The sequence below is a fragment of the Corvus hawaiiensis genome, chromosome 3 (assembly GCF_020740725.1).
Source record: "Corvus hawaiiensis isolate bCorHaw1 chromosome 3, bCorHaw1.pri.cur, whole genome shotgun sequence".
In the NCBI taxonomy this organism is placed as follows: domain Eukaryota; kingdom Metazoa; phylum Chordata; class Aves; order Passeriformes; family Corvidae; genus Corvus; species Corvus hawaiiensis.
In genome coordinates this window covers 3,420,347-3,437,161 of record NC_063215.1, presented here as the reverse complement: position 1 = coordinate 3,437,161, position 16,815 = coordinate 3,420,347, and the positions used below count along the sequence as shown (strand labels likewise).

Here is a 16,815-nt window from a genome sequence, read left to right as displayed (position 1 = left end):
GGAGCTTTGTGGTCCTGTGGTTTATCCTTAAGTGAGGGGTACGCATTTCAGGAAGGAGACTGAGGCCCACTGGCTTATTTTAGGATCTCCTGCTGCAATCCAAGCCAGCTTTCCATTTCCATTACAACTTATATCTGCCCTAAATCTACCATTTTTCTTAGGCCATGATTTGCAGGAGAACCTGGCTCAAGCAAACGAACCAAGCAGAAAAGCCATCTGTTCCAGGCCTTTCTGAAGAGCTGGGACAATCCATGGGAGAAGGCTGTGTGAGGCTGGGGGGTGTGGGAGCGCACAAATTTCCAGGACCTTGAGTTTAAGCAGATGCAGAAAGTTTTTTGACAGGGAATTAAAAAAAAAATAAAGAGAAGAAGATAATAAAAGCTTCTTGCTCACTCCAGAAGTAGAAAACAGCCTCCTGTTGCCAAAGTTGTCATTCTCTAATCAAAACATCTGTCTGGAGGAAAAATGGCTGCTTACATTGAGCTTTGCATCCCGCTGGAAGCCAACAGATGCTCGGCTGGGCTGCAGGAGGCTGCAGGCCAGGAAACAGAGCCAGGGATCAGGGTCTTGGAGAGGGGAAAAGCAGGAAGGCAGACTGCTTATCCCACCTCCCTTCAACACGCTTCCCTCACGAGCTCAGCCCAGGTGTTCCAGCAGCCAAGTGGAATGCCTGCTGGGAGTGTCTCTGCAGGACTTGGGAGATGTGAGGTGCACTGGAATGGCCAAGAAGGAGGAGGGAAGGCACATCTCTTCGGGTACCTGAAGCAACTCCATGATTCATCAGGTGTGACAGACTTTATGACAAAACTGCATTTCCCAGCAGAAATTCCTGCAGTGCCTGAAATTTCAGCTCAGGTTTCAACTCAAACCTCTCTCTGCCCAATGTTGGTGCAGGCCAAATTGTGGATGGGTCCTGGGTGGGTTGGAGCACAGCAGGGTGAAATCCTCTCTGCAGGCCACCCCTATCTGACATCCAAATCCTATGGAAGTGGGCAAGGGCCATGGTCCCTTGGCCAGAATCCCTGAAGCTCCGTTTCCCAGCATTTAGAGGACATATCACAGGGATCTGTAGGGATGTGGAGAGGTCCTGGCCCTCCCAGCCCTCAGAACATGAGGAGATGGATGGGATGTTCCTCCACACCTCTTTATGTGGCCACCCAAACTTCTGCCCTGGGAAAGGCCTTCCTGGAGGCCCTGCATCCCAGAGATGAATTTTCCTAGGAAGAGGACAGCATTTTATAGGACCAAGAGGAGGAATGAAGCTGGTGGCAGGCTGGTGCTCAGGAATTTGATTCCTTGGATCAGGTCTCAGAGGGAATGATGCTCCCTCCCACCACCCTCAGTGGAGGCAAAGGGCTATGGGGAAAGATAAACATCTCCAGCTGCCCACCTGAACACCTCCAGCTGCGTGTCAGGAATAGCTATGGGATGCCAGAGCACTTCCCTACTCATCACAGCTGTGTCCAGCTCCTGCCAGCCTTCCCCACATGTAAATCCTCTCTTCCCCTCCAGGCCCTGGGGGACAGGGCAGGATGGGAGTGCCAGGATGTGCACACCTGGCACTTCTTTGTCCTCCCCTCCTTTTGCAGCAGACCAAGGGAACAGCATCCCCGCAAACCATCCCTTGGCGCCAGATCCAGCAGTCACCGGGAAGTGCCTCCGTCATCTCTTTAACCCACAGATTGTGGGGAAAGGAAAGAGGACAAGGAGGGATGGGAGAGTGGATGAAGACAGAGAAAAACCTGCTGGGCTTCTCCCCACCCTCAGGGGAACGTGGATAGGGGTAGGATGTTCCCGACTTGCCTGCTTCCTACGCTGCTGCTCCTGGGGACACGATCCGAGGACGCACGAGCCACCGGTTGGACCCATGACAGATGCTCCATGGGGCTGAAAGCCCTTTCCAATTTTTCTTTTAGAGGCCTCTGGCTTCCACCACATCCACACCATCCATGGGACCGACAGCTTTGCAGCCCCAGATCGCAGGAGCAGCCTGGTTTTGCAAATGCTTTTAATGGGCTTTCTTTTTTTAATTAGGTCTTTGTGTCAGAACTGACTCTTTTCTCACCCCCTAAGGATTCCTTGCTCTATTTTGAATATAAAAATGATCACCTGGGAGGGGGTGGGAGTTGCACTTCCCAGACAACCCGGGCAATGAAAATAGCAGTGAGGAAGGCAAGAAACACAAAGAGAACCCAGACACAAACCCCAGCAAATGCCACAGACTATTAACAGCTGTCATTAAAAACAGTGAAAATGACTGTGAATGGATTGTGCTTCCACTATGCAAACCACCAAATTTTAGGAAACAACCAAAAAAACTGGCTTTGCCAAGATCTTTCCTTTCTGTGACTAAAAAAAGACCTTTTTCTGATGAAACAAATCTTGTTCCAGCCAATCCCATCCCTCTATGAACCTACTCAACCATAGCAGCGTGGTCTAACGAATGAAGACCTGGTCAGGGACTTGTGGGTGGCTCTGAGGAAGTGACTTTTTCATTTTGCCTCAGCATGTTTGATTGAGAGACCGAAACTCTGTCCTGGGAGATAAATATTGTATAAGAAGCAGGATTTGTTTCTACAGAGGCTTCCCATGGCGGGTGTGTAACAAGTTGGCTCCTCCGGGGTGTTCTCAGTGTATTTTCTTAAGCTGGTGCAGACACGAGGCCCCAGAAGCCACCATGTAAACCTCTGTGGGTAGTTGCATGACGACATCTTTGTGTTGGATGTGGCAGCAAGAGGGAAAAGGACGCTTGGTCTCGGCCAGCTCAAGGCTGGGATGACCTCACATCGTTTACACTTCAGCTGCCCCCACTGAGCAGGACAAACATGAGCCGACAGCTGCTGGGTGTGATGCACAAGATAAAGGTCACCCCACACTGGTGATGTTGTTTACGGGAGGAAAAGCTTCACGGGGCAGATCTGAGCTGAGGTCACAGCAGAAGACCTTTACCAGCCATAGGACACAAGGACAACAAGAGGGTGCCTGAGGACACGATGATGTGTGAGGTGGGGGCGGCTGCTCCAGGGTGCACGTGCCTGGTTTCCATCCCTCTGGAAACACGGTATGGAAATCAGCCTTGGCTCTGCCGCTGTGCTCCTGACAAAGGAAGACAACCTCATGGAGGGCTGCAAGTCCGTGGGGCTCATACTGCGTCCCTAGTCCTGGAGGGTCAGCACAGAATCTCAGAATCTCTAAATCCCAGAATCTCTAAATCCCAGAATCCCAGAATCCCAGAATCCCAGAATAGTATGGGATTGGAAGGGCCCTCTGAAGATCACCCAATCCAACCCTCTTGCTAAGGCAGGATCACCTGTAACAGGTGACACAGGGACACGTCCAGGTGGGTTTGGAATGTCTCCAGACTGGGAACTCCACACCCTCTCTGGGCAGATGTTCCAGGGCTCTGACACCCTCAACATAAAGAATTTCTTCCTCATGGTTGAGGTGGAACTTTTTGTGGTATATTTTATGGCCATTGCTGTTCATCCTGTGGCTGGGCACCACTGAGAAGAGCCTGGCACCATCCTCTGACACCCTCCAAGCCTGGGTGACTCTGAAGACAACCAGGACAGACACCCAGACCAGCAGGCCTCAGCCACGTGTGCCTGCTCCTAGAGACACAGAAATGAGGGATTTGGCAGATTTGCCAAACTTCTCCCTTGTCAATTTGCATTTTCCCTTCCCAATTCTCCTCCAGCTAAGGGCAGGGGGTGGAGGTGGAGCTGCTCAGGTCTGGAGCTGGGGAAGAAGAGGACAGTGTCAGGTTTAGGTGGAGTGCTTTGAGCTTTAGGGCAGGGCCTCATCATTTGGTGGGTGACCTCTCTTTGCTAAATGAGCTTCACTTCCTATCCCTATGAAAAGGGAAGTTGCTCTTTTAGAAAGCTGCTGTCATCCACTGCTGAGGTGGGAAGGAGGAGCCTACCACGAGGTGCAGCAAGGGCTGAGCAGTGAAGTAGTGTCTGCCAAGTCATCCTGGGAACAGGGCGATGGCGTGGCAGCTCCAGACAGAAACCTGCTTCTGATCTGAGACACATTCCCACTGCTGGCAGCGGGGAAACCCAGCAGCTGCAGCCGCCTGCTGCAAAGGCTCTCCCAGTGATGGCCGCAGTTCAAGCAGCTCAAAACCAAGAACTAAAAATAAAAAAATTGGAAATGGTGTGGTTTGCCAACTGCATCCCAGGGAGGTCGTTCTGGTATCTATGGTATCCTGTGTGTCATCTGGGGCACATCCCTTCATCCTTGTGCCTCCTCTGTTCCCTCCAGCCTGGACATCTCATGGCCACGAGATGAGACCTGGCGTCCAGAAGCCCAGACAGTTGGCTTACTCAGCCCAGGGATGTCCTCTGAAAGTGGCTGGAGGGAGAACCCTGAGAAAGCTGGTGAGAAAGGGCACTAAAAAGGGGGAAAGTCTCTCATTTGCAGCTCCCAGTCACTCCAGATGGGCTCCATCTGTCCCTGTTCCCCCGACCTGAAAGCACAGGCTGTGATCTCACCCAGACAAGCAGGGTCTTTCTGGTGGTGGCTTCCACCCTGTTTCCATGCATCAACTCCCAGATGTTCTCCAGTGTCTTTGCAGGCCCCTACACAAGTGTGAAATCATGGAATTATAGAATCACGGAACGGTTTGGGTTGGAAGGGATCTTAAAGATCATCCTGTTCCATCCCCTGCCATGGGCAGAGACACCTTCCTCTACCCCAGGTTGCTCCAAGCCCCGTCCAACCTGGCCTTGGACACTTCCAGGGATCCAGGGGCAGCCACAGCTTCTCTGGGCACCCTGGGCCAGGGCCTCACCACCCTCACAGGGAACAATTTCTTCCCAATATCCCATCTAAGTCTACTCTCTGTCAGTTTGAAGCCATTCCTGGAAACTGAGGAAATCTCCCTCCAGATGACCCCACAGCCAACCAGGATGACCCCACAGCCAAACTCCTGCAGTGGTGGGCCCTGCACAACCTCCCTGTGCAGCAATGCCCATCCCATGGCATTTTATCCACTTCACGCTGAACCAAAGGTGTTCCTGTTGGGATTTCTGCTGCAGAGGTGACTCCAGCTTTGCACTGAACCCACCAAGAGGGATGAAGGTAGCTCTCCTCTCCCATCTGGCCCCCAGGACTGCCTCCCCATCCTACTGCTGTAAAAGCTGGGCATCTCATTTCTGCCAGACATTTTCATGGGCTGGCCATGCTTTTCTCTTCCCTTTTAGGAATGACTAGTCTCCTTTACCATCAGAACCTCCCTGTTCCCACTCCTCTAGCAGATTAAAAGCTTATTTACAGTGTCCTGTTGCTCCTGAAAGAGGCTGATGTGTTATAGACAACCCACCAGATTCCATGTGGAGACTTTTGGAGCTTTTTGAACTCTGAGGACTTTTTGAATTCTGAGGCAGCATCTCAGCTACTAGAACAGGCAATATTGGGGGTCCTCTCCCACTCTTAAAAATTTGGTGGCTGCATCCAAACCCCTGGTGGTCCCCATTCTACAGGAGCTGTGGTGGCTCCTGGATTACATTGATCCATATATGTTTATTATGTTTATTTAGAATCTATCCTGACTTCACTGGCCCTCCTCTTTGGTCTCACATTCCAAGGGACAGGCTGTCCCTTTCCCCCTGATGTGGAGGAAAATAGAGGATCCCATCCCTGTGTTTGGGATGACACTCAGACACGGGCACCAGGTACCAGATCACCCCGGGCGCAGGATGAGGATGGACTCCCTCTTGTTTCACTATCGTTATTTATTATTAAATCCTTCTGGTTTTGAAGGGATATCTCCAGGGATTGGGATGAAAATATGAGTTTTGGTTGATGGTAGCTGGGACATAGTCTGCTAGGAAGGGCCACAAAGAGATTTTGTCTGGATCCCGTGAGGAAAAGCCTCTTCTGGACAGAGAAAGTGACTCCTACTCAGACCAGTCCTCCCTGCCAGGCTTCTCCTACACTCACAACTTGGCTATTCTTGGCTACTTGCAGCAGCCAAGACCTTGTCTCAATATTATTTCCTTTCTGATGCTCGTAAAGAAAGAAGGAACCCATTACTTTTTAATCCCTTATCCAAAATCAGAAGATTAACTCCGTTTTCAGAATTAAAATGATATCGAAACATCCTTATGGTGCTCGAAGGAGACAGAAATGTGGCAGAACAAGGCTGAACCTCGCAACCAGGTTAGTGACAGAAAGTCATTATTTATGGCACAGAAGTGATGGGGCTGATCCACTCTCAGGTTACCTCACACTTGATCTGGTCTGAATTTATTGCTTCAGAGCCAGAAGAAATCTTATTTCCTCAAGTTTCTTGCTTTGCCAGTGTCCCTGCTCTGCCTGGCATCAGCAGTACTGCACTAAAACAACCAGGATTTCTTCTCACCTGCTTAGGACCAGGCTTGTACCGAGTCCCACATTCACAATTCCCTTCCACTCACAGTTATTATTCCTTGGCAGATCACTCAGTGACTTTTGGAATGCTTTTTCCAACTTTTTCACCACAACTTTTAGGGGGAAAAAAAGCATTTCATGGGAAATCACCACCTTTCAAAAGGTTCTGTCACAGAAACACCACGAATATTGGCACCTTCCACTGGAAAAAAAAAAAAATACTAATCGTGCAAGTTCGCTGCATTAATGTCTCAAGCAGCTGTGCTCTTCTTCCTCTGCTTCTAAAATGGTCAAGGCCAAATATGCAAGAGACAGCCAGGAAAAACTGTCGAGATAAAAGTCAATTTAAAGCTTTTCTATCAGTTTCTCTGCATGCTTAGCACGACACCACTTCTCCCTCTTTCCATCACACATTGAGTGTGATGCCTTGATTTTTCCATAGGTCAAATTTAACCTCTATTCAAAGGCCACTTCTCAGGCATCATCCTCCCATAGACACATTTTGAGATGTTCTGCCCCAAATTGCATGGTTCCAAGTCGTTCACATAACCCTGGATGCCGCCACGGCTCAGGTTTTAGGCAAGAAACTCTCTGGGCTGAAAGAAGCCCAGCAGCTCCTCTGCCCACAGCATTTTGTTACGGTTTTTCTTTCCCACTTCAGGTTTCATGGAGATGAGGGACCTTCCATGAATGAGGAAACACCATCCTGTAGTACATTGGAACCAGGGGGACCTGGGCATGGGGCCCAGCACCTCTTTTGCCTCTTGGCCGTAAGGTCCTTTTATCAAGGGACAAAGAGTTTTTCAACCAACATTCATCCACCAAAATCATTCCTGATTCCGCCATCACCAAGGCAGACCAGATGTCCTGGACACGGAGTAATTTTTCACTCTTCTCTGCTCGTGAAGTAGCAAAGAATTCATTTGTGAGCCACATGTTTATTATTTGTGCTGTGTCTCCTACGTGCCTGACACACAGGACCGCAGGGGTACTGCTGGCTGCTTTTTGATCGGTAACAAATTCCACAGCTTCCAGAGGAGCAGAAATTGTCAGTGAGATTGGATCAAATTTGGAAAATGATTTTATAAGTGCGTAAGTAAATAAAAAAAGAGGGGAAAATGCAGGGGGATGAGTTTGAAAAGCACATTTCAGTTCAGGAGCCATGTGTATTTCACAGGGTGGCAGAAACATAGGACTGGCACCACGAAGGTTCTTAATCTCAGAAACCCCCTAACTCGGACTTCAAAGCTTTCAGTGATGGAAATTCCCACTGCTTCCTATCAGCCTATCCCAGCCCTCCAATTCCCATAGCCTTAAAATGACTTCCTAACAACCAGAACTAATTTCCTTCACTGAAAGACCCATGACTGCCTGTCCTGCCCATGGATCCCTGGAAGTGTCCAAGGCCAGGCTGGATGGGGCTTGGAAAAACCTGGGATAGTGGAAGGTGTCCCTGCCCATGGCAGAGGGTTGGAATGAGCTGATCCTTAAGGTGCCTTCCAACCCAAACCATTCCATGATGCCATGGTGGACAGCAAGTTTCTTCCCCCTCTCTTTGCTGTGTCTCCAGCAAAAGAAGCAACATCATTTCTTGCAGCAATTCCACACAGTCCACACTTCCCACACCTCTGCTCAATCGTGTCCCTCTACTTCAGGCATTTATCACTGGGTTTGGAAGTTTGAATAGGCAAGGCCACAATGTTTTTGAAATTAAAACTGACTAACATTAACATAGACAAAATTGCTCCGTAAAACCACAGGAACATTGTTCTCCTGCTCAGTTGCAGTTTTTTCTCAGAAAAAAACTATAATTAAACCCCATTTTTTTACTTCTACCCAAGGAGCTGCTGTGGTTTGAGCTTGGCTTTTGGTGGTGGGGGAGATTTTTTTTGCTGGACATTGTGATGGACTTAAACAGCAGGATGACTTGTGAGAAGAAAATATCTTGTCCAGCATGAAACATTGGAATTCTGGCTTACATTCCTATCTATTTTTGATCAAGAACTGTGACCCTGCATAGCCTGCTTTGTCCAGTGATGTCCAGTGGTGCAACTGCTCCTTCCACAAGCAGCATCAGGACCCTGGGGCTGTAATTTGTTGCCAAGACCTCTGCAAGGGGGAATTTCATCCTTTTTTACCCACCCCCAGCTACTTCTAATCTTGCAATGTGGTGTCAGCCTAACGAAAAAAGCTGATTTGCACCACATGGAACTAAGACATGGATGGAAACTTTGGGGCTGTCGAGGATTCCAGGAGGATTTAGCCCCAGGTGTCGATTTTTTGCCCATGATAGAACCCCTGCAGGAAATGATTGGCTGCAAAGGAACTCACCCACATGGAGGCAGCGCTTGGTTGCCTCCAGAGGCTCATGAACCGTGAAGGAGCAGTGAGAAAATTCCTTTTTTAAGACAGATGGAATGGAAAGAATGAGGGGAAGGAAGGAAGGCAAATGATGAAGTAACAGTGTGCCCGGGAGCTCCTACTCTGCTCAACACATCCCTGCGATCCCTGTGAAATCCATCCACGTGAATCCCTGTTTCCACACCCGCTTGAGATGACAAAAAACCTGGGCTGCTCCTGAAAATGTCCTAGAGGCCTTTTCAGATGCTGATGTGCCCATCAAGGCACCACAGAGAACTAAAGGTTGAAAGGCCAGTCAGGAAGAAAGTCATGATGTAGAAATAAAGGGGCTGATAGCTGTGTTTGAGACAGACACACAGCCCAAATTAGGAGGGAATGGGATGCCCATCCTGGGATATTTTGGGTTTAGCTAAGGGGAGCTGGGAGCGCACCATGTCAGATGAGAGCCCGGGGTATAACAGCATCCCAGAACACCCCACGCTGACTAAACCAAACATGGGAATTCATTGGAAAAGAAGATGAAGAATAATCAGCAGCATCTTAGCAAAATTTTCACTTAAATATGCCTTGGGTCTGTCCTCCTCCACCAGAAAATTCAGGTTTTGATTTCACAGTCCTCACGGGGCAGCAATAGCCCCGTATTGACAGAACAAAACAAGAATGTGCCAGAAGGGCTTTTTCACTGACTTTTGGGTATCAATATAATGAAAATGCTGCAGGAGGTCTGGGAGAAGAAAGCAAAACGTGAACAAGAAATCACAAGCTCTGCAGCCCTCAAATCTTCTGGTAAAAATTACTTAAGTCTTGACAGAATGACCGACCGAGAATATTAATGAGGGTGCCTTGGCTGCCCTGCAGCTGTCCTTTTTTAATTCCTCATTTCCATCTGCCTTCTCCATCTCCAGCACATACCCGAGCAGGGACCATGTGCGTGTGCTCTGCATGCAGCAGGATCCCTCACTGCTGGCAGTGTCCTGGTTTTGCACTGTTAAAGATCCATAATCAATTAAACACCAGAGCAGCCCAGCATGAGAGGCAAGAAACAGCCCCAAATCACGAATGGGCTAACTAAAGCACTTTGAAGAGCGTTCAGTGGGGCATCGCTGGCCACAAAGCCCTGAGGAAACACCTGAGGAGGTCTGAGATGCAAATACCCCACAACACGGCACACGCTCTTCTCTCCCAGAAGTGTCACAGCAAGCACGGATAACCTGAAATATCCACGCTCCAACTTAGAGCTCTGGAATTTTGAGCCTGACCTAAATTCTAATCAGGAATGAAAGTTACGGGCTTAGTGCAGATCCTGCAAAGTGACCACGGTAGAAGCAGCAAGTCCACTCTTCCTATAGCTCTGCTGGAGATTTCCAACTTTGCCAGAAGCTTTGTCCACAACCAACATTAACTTTGCAGTGATTTTACCAGCTTCAGTGGAGGAGCTGATGGAAATAAAATATTACGTCCAAGGAAACCATTTAAACCATCTGTGGGGTGGAATAAAGCAAAAAACCCTCAAAGATCCCAAACGTGCCTCTCCAAATATGGGGAATTAAAGATTCGACCCTTCCCCACGCCGTCCACAGCACCCAAAGGTTGCTGAGTTGGAAGCTGAGCACCCTAACTTCCACCTCCCCTCAGCTTCAGAACTGATTTCACTTTCTCCTGTCACTCTCATTCCCAAGAAATTCAGTTGGATGAAACTCATTCACTCCTTGCTGTCATCTACTTTCACTATTTTTAAGAGAAAATAAGTTGATCTGTGCCTGAGAGAGAACCCACTGGGTGAGCGTCCGACTTGGAGCATCAGTCCCACCTCAGAGCGTTCCCAAATCCAGCACTGGGAAGCTGCCAGAAGGAAAGACAGAGACGCACCCCCTATCCTGGTCCACAGCAGCAGTTTGGCTCATTGGACATCCCACCCTAATCCTAAAGGCTTTAATAATCACTGGTCCAGAGATGGGCCAAATCTTTAAATACCCTAAGGGAATATGCCCAGGGGAGCACCAGACAACAAACAGGCATCAGGGAGGAAGGAAAACTGCTGGAAAATCATTTATACTTACTTTGAGAGCCCTGTGTTCAGATTAAATCATATCCCACTCGATCTTAGCTGTCCACCAGAGCTGAAAAACCCCTTCCAGATCATCAGCTTAGGACCATCAGCTCCTTTTGATGAGTTTCAATCCTTGGAGCACGCAGAAGGAGAAGCCCTAATTCTTCTTCTTGTCGTGTGTTGAGTTGCTGTTGGTGGTTTCCTGTTGCCAGCAGCTGAATGATAAATGGAACTGGTTTGTTACACTTAGAGCAGTGGAGGGCTGACAGTATGACCACACTTCTCACACACTACTAATATTAGAACGGGGTCTACCTTAGAAGAACCCACAAAGGCTCCTCAGGCTGTAGAAAGTCTGGTCCTACTGCAAACAACACCCTGAATTGCCCTCATTCAGGCTGGGGTGAGGTGAAGTTGCCCCCTGCAGCCTCAGGGTATAAAGCTGGTCTCAAAATGGGAGGAGAAATATGGGTCTGGAGTTGTCTAAATTGGCCCATTCACAGCTCAGAGCAGCCTGGGCCAATAGAAGGGGTGGAGTTACTTATTGCGTGCACTTAACTTTCAGAGAGCTTATCACCAGTCAGGTTCAAGTTTGAGAAGTTTCCCTTTTTGTAATCAGCTGGGTTACGGGGCTGTAACCTCACTCACTTTCCATCTGAGGTTCTGTTTCCACTTCAGAGCTCACCTAAAGAGGCTGGTCATGTTCTTCCTCCTTTCTTCAACGAGTACAAGACAGCTGATGCCATTTAGGGCATAGGGGGAAGAGCCCAGGAGACAGCTGACAGCACATCCTGATATCTCTTTATCACTTGTGTGTAAGATTTCGTGAGATCTGCCTTCACTCTGTTCTGTGCAATTAGCTGCTCGTGGTGCTGCACAAAGCTCTGCCCGTGCTGAGGACCCAGCGGTCACCTGGAGCTGCTGCGGGCAAGGCCCAGCTCAGATCTCACTGCACTGGGGGGGTCCAGTGCCTTCCATTCCCAAGGGTCTTCGGGCACTGGAGAATCACAGAATGGTTTGGGTTGGAAGGGGAAATCAAGCTTTCCTTGTTCCATCCCCTTGCCATGGACAGGGACACCTTCCACTAGACCACTAGGTTGCTCTAAGCCCCATCCAGCCTGGCCTTGGACACTTCCAGGGATCCAGGGGCAGCCACAGCTTCTCTGGGCACCCTGTGCCAGGGCCTCCCCACCCTCACAGCCAACAATTCCTTCCCAATATCCCATCTAACCCTGCCCTCTGGCAGTGGGAAGCCATTCCCCCTTGTCCTGTCCCTTGTCCCAAGTCCCTCTCCAGCTCTCCTGGAGCCCCTTCATGCACTGGAAGGGGCTCTGAGGTCTCCCTGGAGCCTTCTTCTCTCCCAGTGAACATGCCCAGCTCTCCCAGCCTGGTTCCAGAGCAGAGGGGCTCTAGGCCTCAGAGCATCTCCATGGCCTCCTCTGGAATCACTCAGAAGTTCCTGGTCCTTCCTATTTTTACCATGCAATGCTCTGAAGCTCCATCATTCTCATTTCCACCCTCACCTGCAGGTTCCAGACCCACCAACTCATCTGAAGGCCAGGAAGCTGATGAGTGTCACCTACAGATCCTGCTGGGTTCTGGATAAAGCCTCCACACATTGAGACAAGGAGAAAGGAAAATCAGCCAGAGCTTCAACAAACAGGACAACAAGGATCCTGCCTGAGACTGGCTGAGCAATGAGATGTTTATCAGCTCTTTTTTGAGATGAGGGATGAAAATCTTATATAGCAGAAGGTTGGATCTTCACTCTTGGTCCTGCAGTTTCAAGGATCACCCCTGGCTGAGATAACACCCTCCTGCTGATGGATTTCTGCAGGGGAAGTTGTCTGGAGGCAAATTGCAAAGTATGGATCTCTCTGGAATAGTGGACATCGGGACTGTTGCAAGCATTTGATTTTATGGCTCATTCATCAGGCTGAACAAACAGCAAAGCAGAGGAATCTAACAGGCAAACACATTTCAGGTGCCGTTCACATTTTAATGTCCCCAAAAGAGTCGGTTTGGTTTATAAATAGGAAAAAACCTCCAACAGTTGGGGTGAAAGAAAAAGAAGATAAAAATCCAATTATTGGTCTTTCATTTTATTGTCCTGGGTTGAGGAGATTGTCCAGATTCCATTTGTCAAGCCACCAGCTGCTGAAGTAGAACTGTGTTTCCTGACAATCAGTTACAAATCCAGGAAATTTCACCCAGCTCTTGCTGCAGGAGTGAGCAGGAAGTGACTTTGGGGTGACAGGGGAGGGAAGCTGCAGCTTGGACTCCACCTTTTATTCACCCCAACTTAAAGCAGGGGTCTGAGATGGGCTTTTCTTACCTTTCCCTTCCTCACAAAGCCAAGGAAATAAGTTCAGGGCAATCAGAGCATTTTAAAACTGAATTTTGGGGAGATGATGTTCACTCAAGACCCCTCCAATCCTGTGGGTTTTGGTGATGAAGCCTTACAGGGTGGAATGGTAAGACTGGGAGCGGGGGGGAATTTTTATTCACTAGCACTTCTGGAATTAATTTACAACAAATATTTTGAGTGAAAGTGGAACGGAAATCCCTTTTTTCCAGCAGAGAGGTGAAAAAAATATATATCAGTCTTGAGATTTTAAATGCTTTTTACCTTTATGGATTGCTGCAATGGATTGGGTTAGTAGCTTTATCAAAGGAAAGCCATTACAAATCAGTCAAAATCTTTGGAAAGGGTCTTGATTTTATTTGGAAATGATTTCTAGTTCTTCAGGTCTTGGGATTTTTTTTTTGAGTTGAGGGAAGGATAATTCACTAACTCAATATACACACAAAGTTAGTTATGGAATCACCAAGTGGATCTGCTTTTACCTTTGAAAAAAACAAATGAGCTGAAAATTCCCACCATGACTTTGGCAGGATTTCAGGCACAATCGTCCTCTGTTTTGTCTTTGATGTTTGACTCACCTGGGAGAAACCCATAGAGAAAATAATGTAGATACCCCAAGGAAGGAACCTGATCTAGTGGAAGATGTCCCTGCCCATGGCAAGGGATTGGAACGAGATGATCTTTAAGGTCCCTTCCAACCCAAACCATCCCATGATTCTGTGAAGGCTGAAACAGGCCAGTGCCAGGTCCCTCAGTGATCCACAGAGATGAGCAGCCAGGTGAGTTCAACTGACCTCTGCAGCCCTCGGGATACCAGGGGACAGCATCACCTGGAGACCTGCTGCCCTCTGCAGGTGCCTCTGCCGCATCTCCAGGTTGATTGGCCCCCAGGTGATCCTCCAGCCATGCCAGAGCACCTTCCCAGTACAAGTCCCTGGGGAGGTAAAGGAGTTTGAACCTGTCTAGGAGAGGATGATGATGGTTGGGAGCACCACAGACTCCTCTTCCCATCCTTGGAAGGCTGAGCCCCAGGGAGCCATAGGATCAGAATGGTTTGAGTTGGAAGGGACCTTAAAGATCATCTCATTCCACCCCCTGCCACAGGCAGGGACACCTTCCACTATCTCACGTTGCTCCAAGCCCTGCCCAGCCTGGCCTTGGAAACTCCCAGGGATCCAGGGGCAGCCACAGCTTCTCTGGGCACCCTGTGCCAGGGCCTCCCCACCTCACAGGGAACAATTTCTTCCCAATATCTCATCTAAAGATACTCTCTTTCAGTTTGAACCCTTTCCCCTTTGTCCTGTCACTCCATGTTCTTGCCCCAGCTTTCCTGCAAGTTCCCTTCAGGTACTTTAGGAACTTTTCTTTACAGGGTCTTTGCTTTAGGGGAAAAGCATTTATCTGGGGATTAACTGAGAAGAAACCATTGATGGTCCTGTGAGATTCCAGTACTGGTCCCACACAATGGCCACACAAGCCTGCCAGGAGATCCAGCTCCTCCATGCTTTGCTAGCAGGATACCTGCAAGGACAAATCATCCAAATCCAGCAGAAAGGGCAAGAAGCAGAAGGTTCAAATCCAAACGGAGTTGAGCTGCTGCTGTTGTGATAGAGGAATGGGCATTCCTGCCCATTTTGGGTGGTAAGAGGCAGCTCAGAAGGTCCAGGTAAGATTTAGGGGGCTCTAAGGCACCTTACAGTGTTTGTGGTGTTCAGATCAGCACAGGGGTTCCCAAGGAGGTCTGGCTGCCTCATCCCTGGAAGTGTCCAAGGTCAGGTTGGACAGGGCTTGGAGCACCCTGGGATAGTGGAAGGTGTCCCTGCCCATGGCAGGGGATTGGAATGGGATGATCTTTAAGGTCCCAAACCCTTCCATGATTCTACAAATGACCACTACAACAAGAAATTCCCAGGTTGGGCTTTGCAAAACCACATCCCAGCAAGAACCCAGGCTTGGATCCATGTGTTCCCAAGAATTCACCAGTCCTCTGGAAAAGGTCCTGTGCCCAGGGATGGTGTGGGAACTGGCAGTCTCTGGAGCTCTGAGTGCAACAGAAAGGATTCCTTGTATCTGAGGAAAAGAAAAAAACACTGAGCCATATATGTGGACAGTGCTGGTGTTGCACAGGTTTATTTTGACTCATCCCACATAATCTCAGGTGTCCACTGCAGGTGGTTGGTGTCAGAGCATCACCAGCAGGAGCAGCACTGTTCTTCAGCAGCTCCCCACCAGTTTTTTTGGATGAGGACAACTTATCCAAGATAAATCTGGGCCAAAAAAACATTCAAACCCCATGCACTGGCTTCAGAGGGACGTGGCTGCAGCCTTTCAGTGCTATCTTATGGCAGCTCATCTGAAATCCATTACGCAACTGAATTAAAAATAAACATTTACAGAAGAGGGAGCAGGTGACAGTGTGTGGTCTGTTCCTGCGAGGAGACAGACAGACAGACATCCAGCCTTGGGAGCAACACCTCTGCTGTAAGCTCACCCTGCTAGACCTGGGCTCTGGCCCTGTCTGGCCACGTCCCTGCGAGTCAGCTCTCCTGGCTATCAAATCTGGGTGGCTGAATCCGACTTGTTTGTCAGGAAAGGGCCCCAGTCTTGGTCATTCCTGAGCCATGTCCTGGGATTGCTCATCCTACATCAAAACCAGGCCAGGGGCTGTTTCACCCTGTGCCTGTCTGTTCCCTGGCACTGTTTGGGTTCCCTGACCCAGTTTTGGCTGAAATGTTGCAGGAAATGTTGAACCTCCACGTGCTTGATGGACCAGGCTCTGCTCCATGGGACCCAGCAACAGGATAGCAGGAACGGGCAGGAACTGATGCCCAGGGAGTTCCACCTGGATATGAGGAAGAACTTCCCTTGACTGAGCACTGAACAGAGACCAGAGATGGTGGGGAGTCTCCCTCACTGGGGATATTCCTGTGGGATGGCCCTGCTGGAGCAGGGAGGCTGGACCAGTTGACCCACCGTGATCCCTTCCAACCTGACCCATCCCTGGGATTCTGGGATTCCTTGCTAAGAGTTCCAAGGCAGCTGTAGGTCTCTGTCAGACAGTTTTAACAAGCAGGCAACAGCTCTTCCATCTCCCTTGGCGCCTCTCCATCATCATCAGCCTTCAGGTGTGTCCCTGCAGCACAGCGAGAGCTGATCACCAGGCTGAGTTTGCATATGCAGATCTGAAATCTGACAAAAAACGGGTGCTGGCAAAGCAAAAAAATTTAAAAGAAAAATTGAAAAATTTGCATTTTCATCAGAAATGTGAAAATACTGCTCTTCACTCTGAATCTGCATTGATGCACCCAGGGCACCCCCCTTCTCTGCACTCCAAACTTCCAAACCCTGTATGGGCACAGCCTCTAAATTACTGGGGGGGGGGGGGGGGGGGGGTCTGGGGTACCCTTGGCATTTGAAGGGAGGTGGGAAATCCCAGCCCTTCCATGAGGAGCTCAGGAAGGGGCTGTAAATCTCTCCCTGTTGCCCACAGGGGGGAGGAGGGATGGTTTAGGCACGAGAAGGGAAGGGTGAAAAAAAGGGGGAAAAAATGTTGTGAAGGGGTTTCTCTCACAAAAGCTGAATGTGGGAATGTGGGAAGGGACCTGGATGGTTGGGGGTCACTGGCCAAGGCTTAACTCTTCACAGCACCAGATTTGCAAATGCAGGT

At 49.2% G+C, this 16,815-nt stretch overlaps 1 protein-coding gene across 1 annotated transcript in view; it reads right to left on the bottom strand.

The window, feature by feature from the left end:
* The window catches only part of BLK (BLK proto-oncogene, Src family tyrosine kinase), a 44,124-nt gene extending 32,881 nt beyond the window's left edge, over positions 1–11,243 (bottom strand). The window contains exons 1-2 of the mRNA XM_048297522.1: positions 11,099–11,243; positions 10,794–10,998 (exon numbers count right to left, since the gene is read on the bottom strand). The gene's annotated coding sequence lies outside the window, so the exon portion shown is untranslated. The remainder of the gene's footprint in view (positions 1–10,793; positions 10,999–11,098) is intronic.
* Between the last annotated feature and the right edge of the window lie 5,572 nt (positions 11,244–16,815).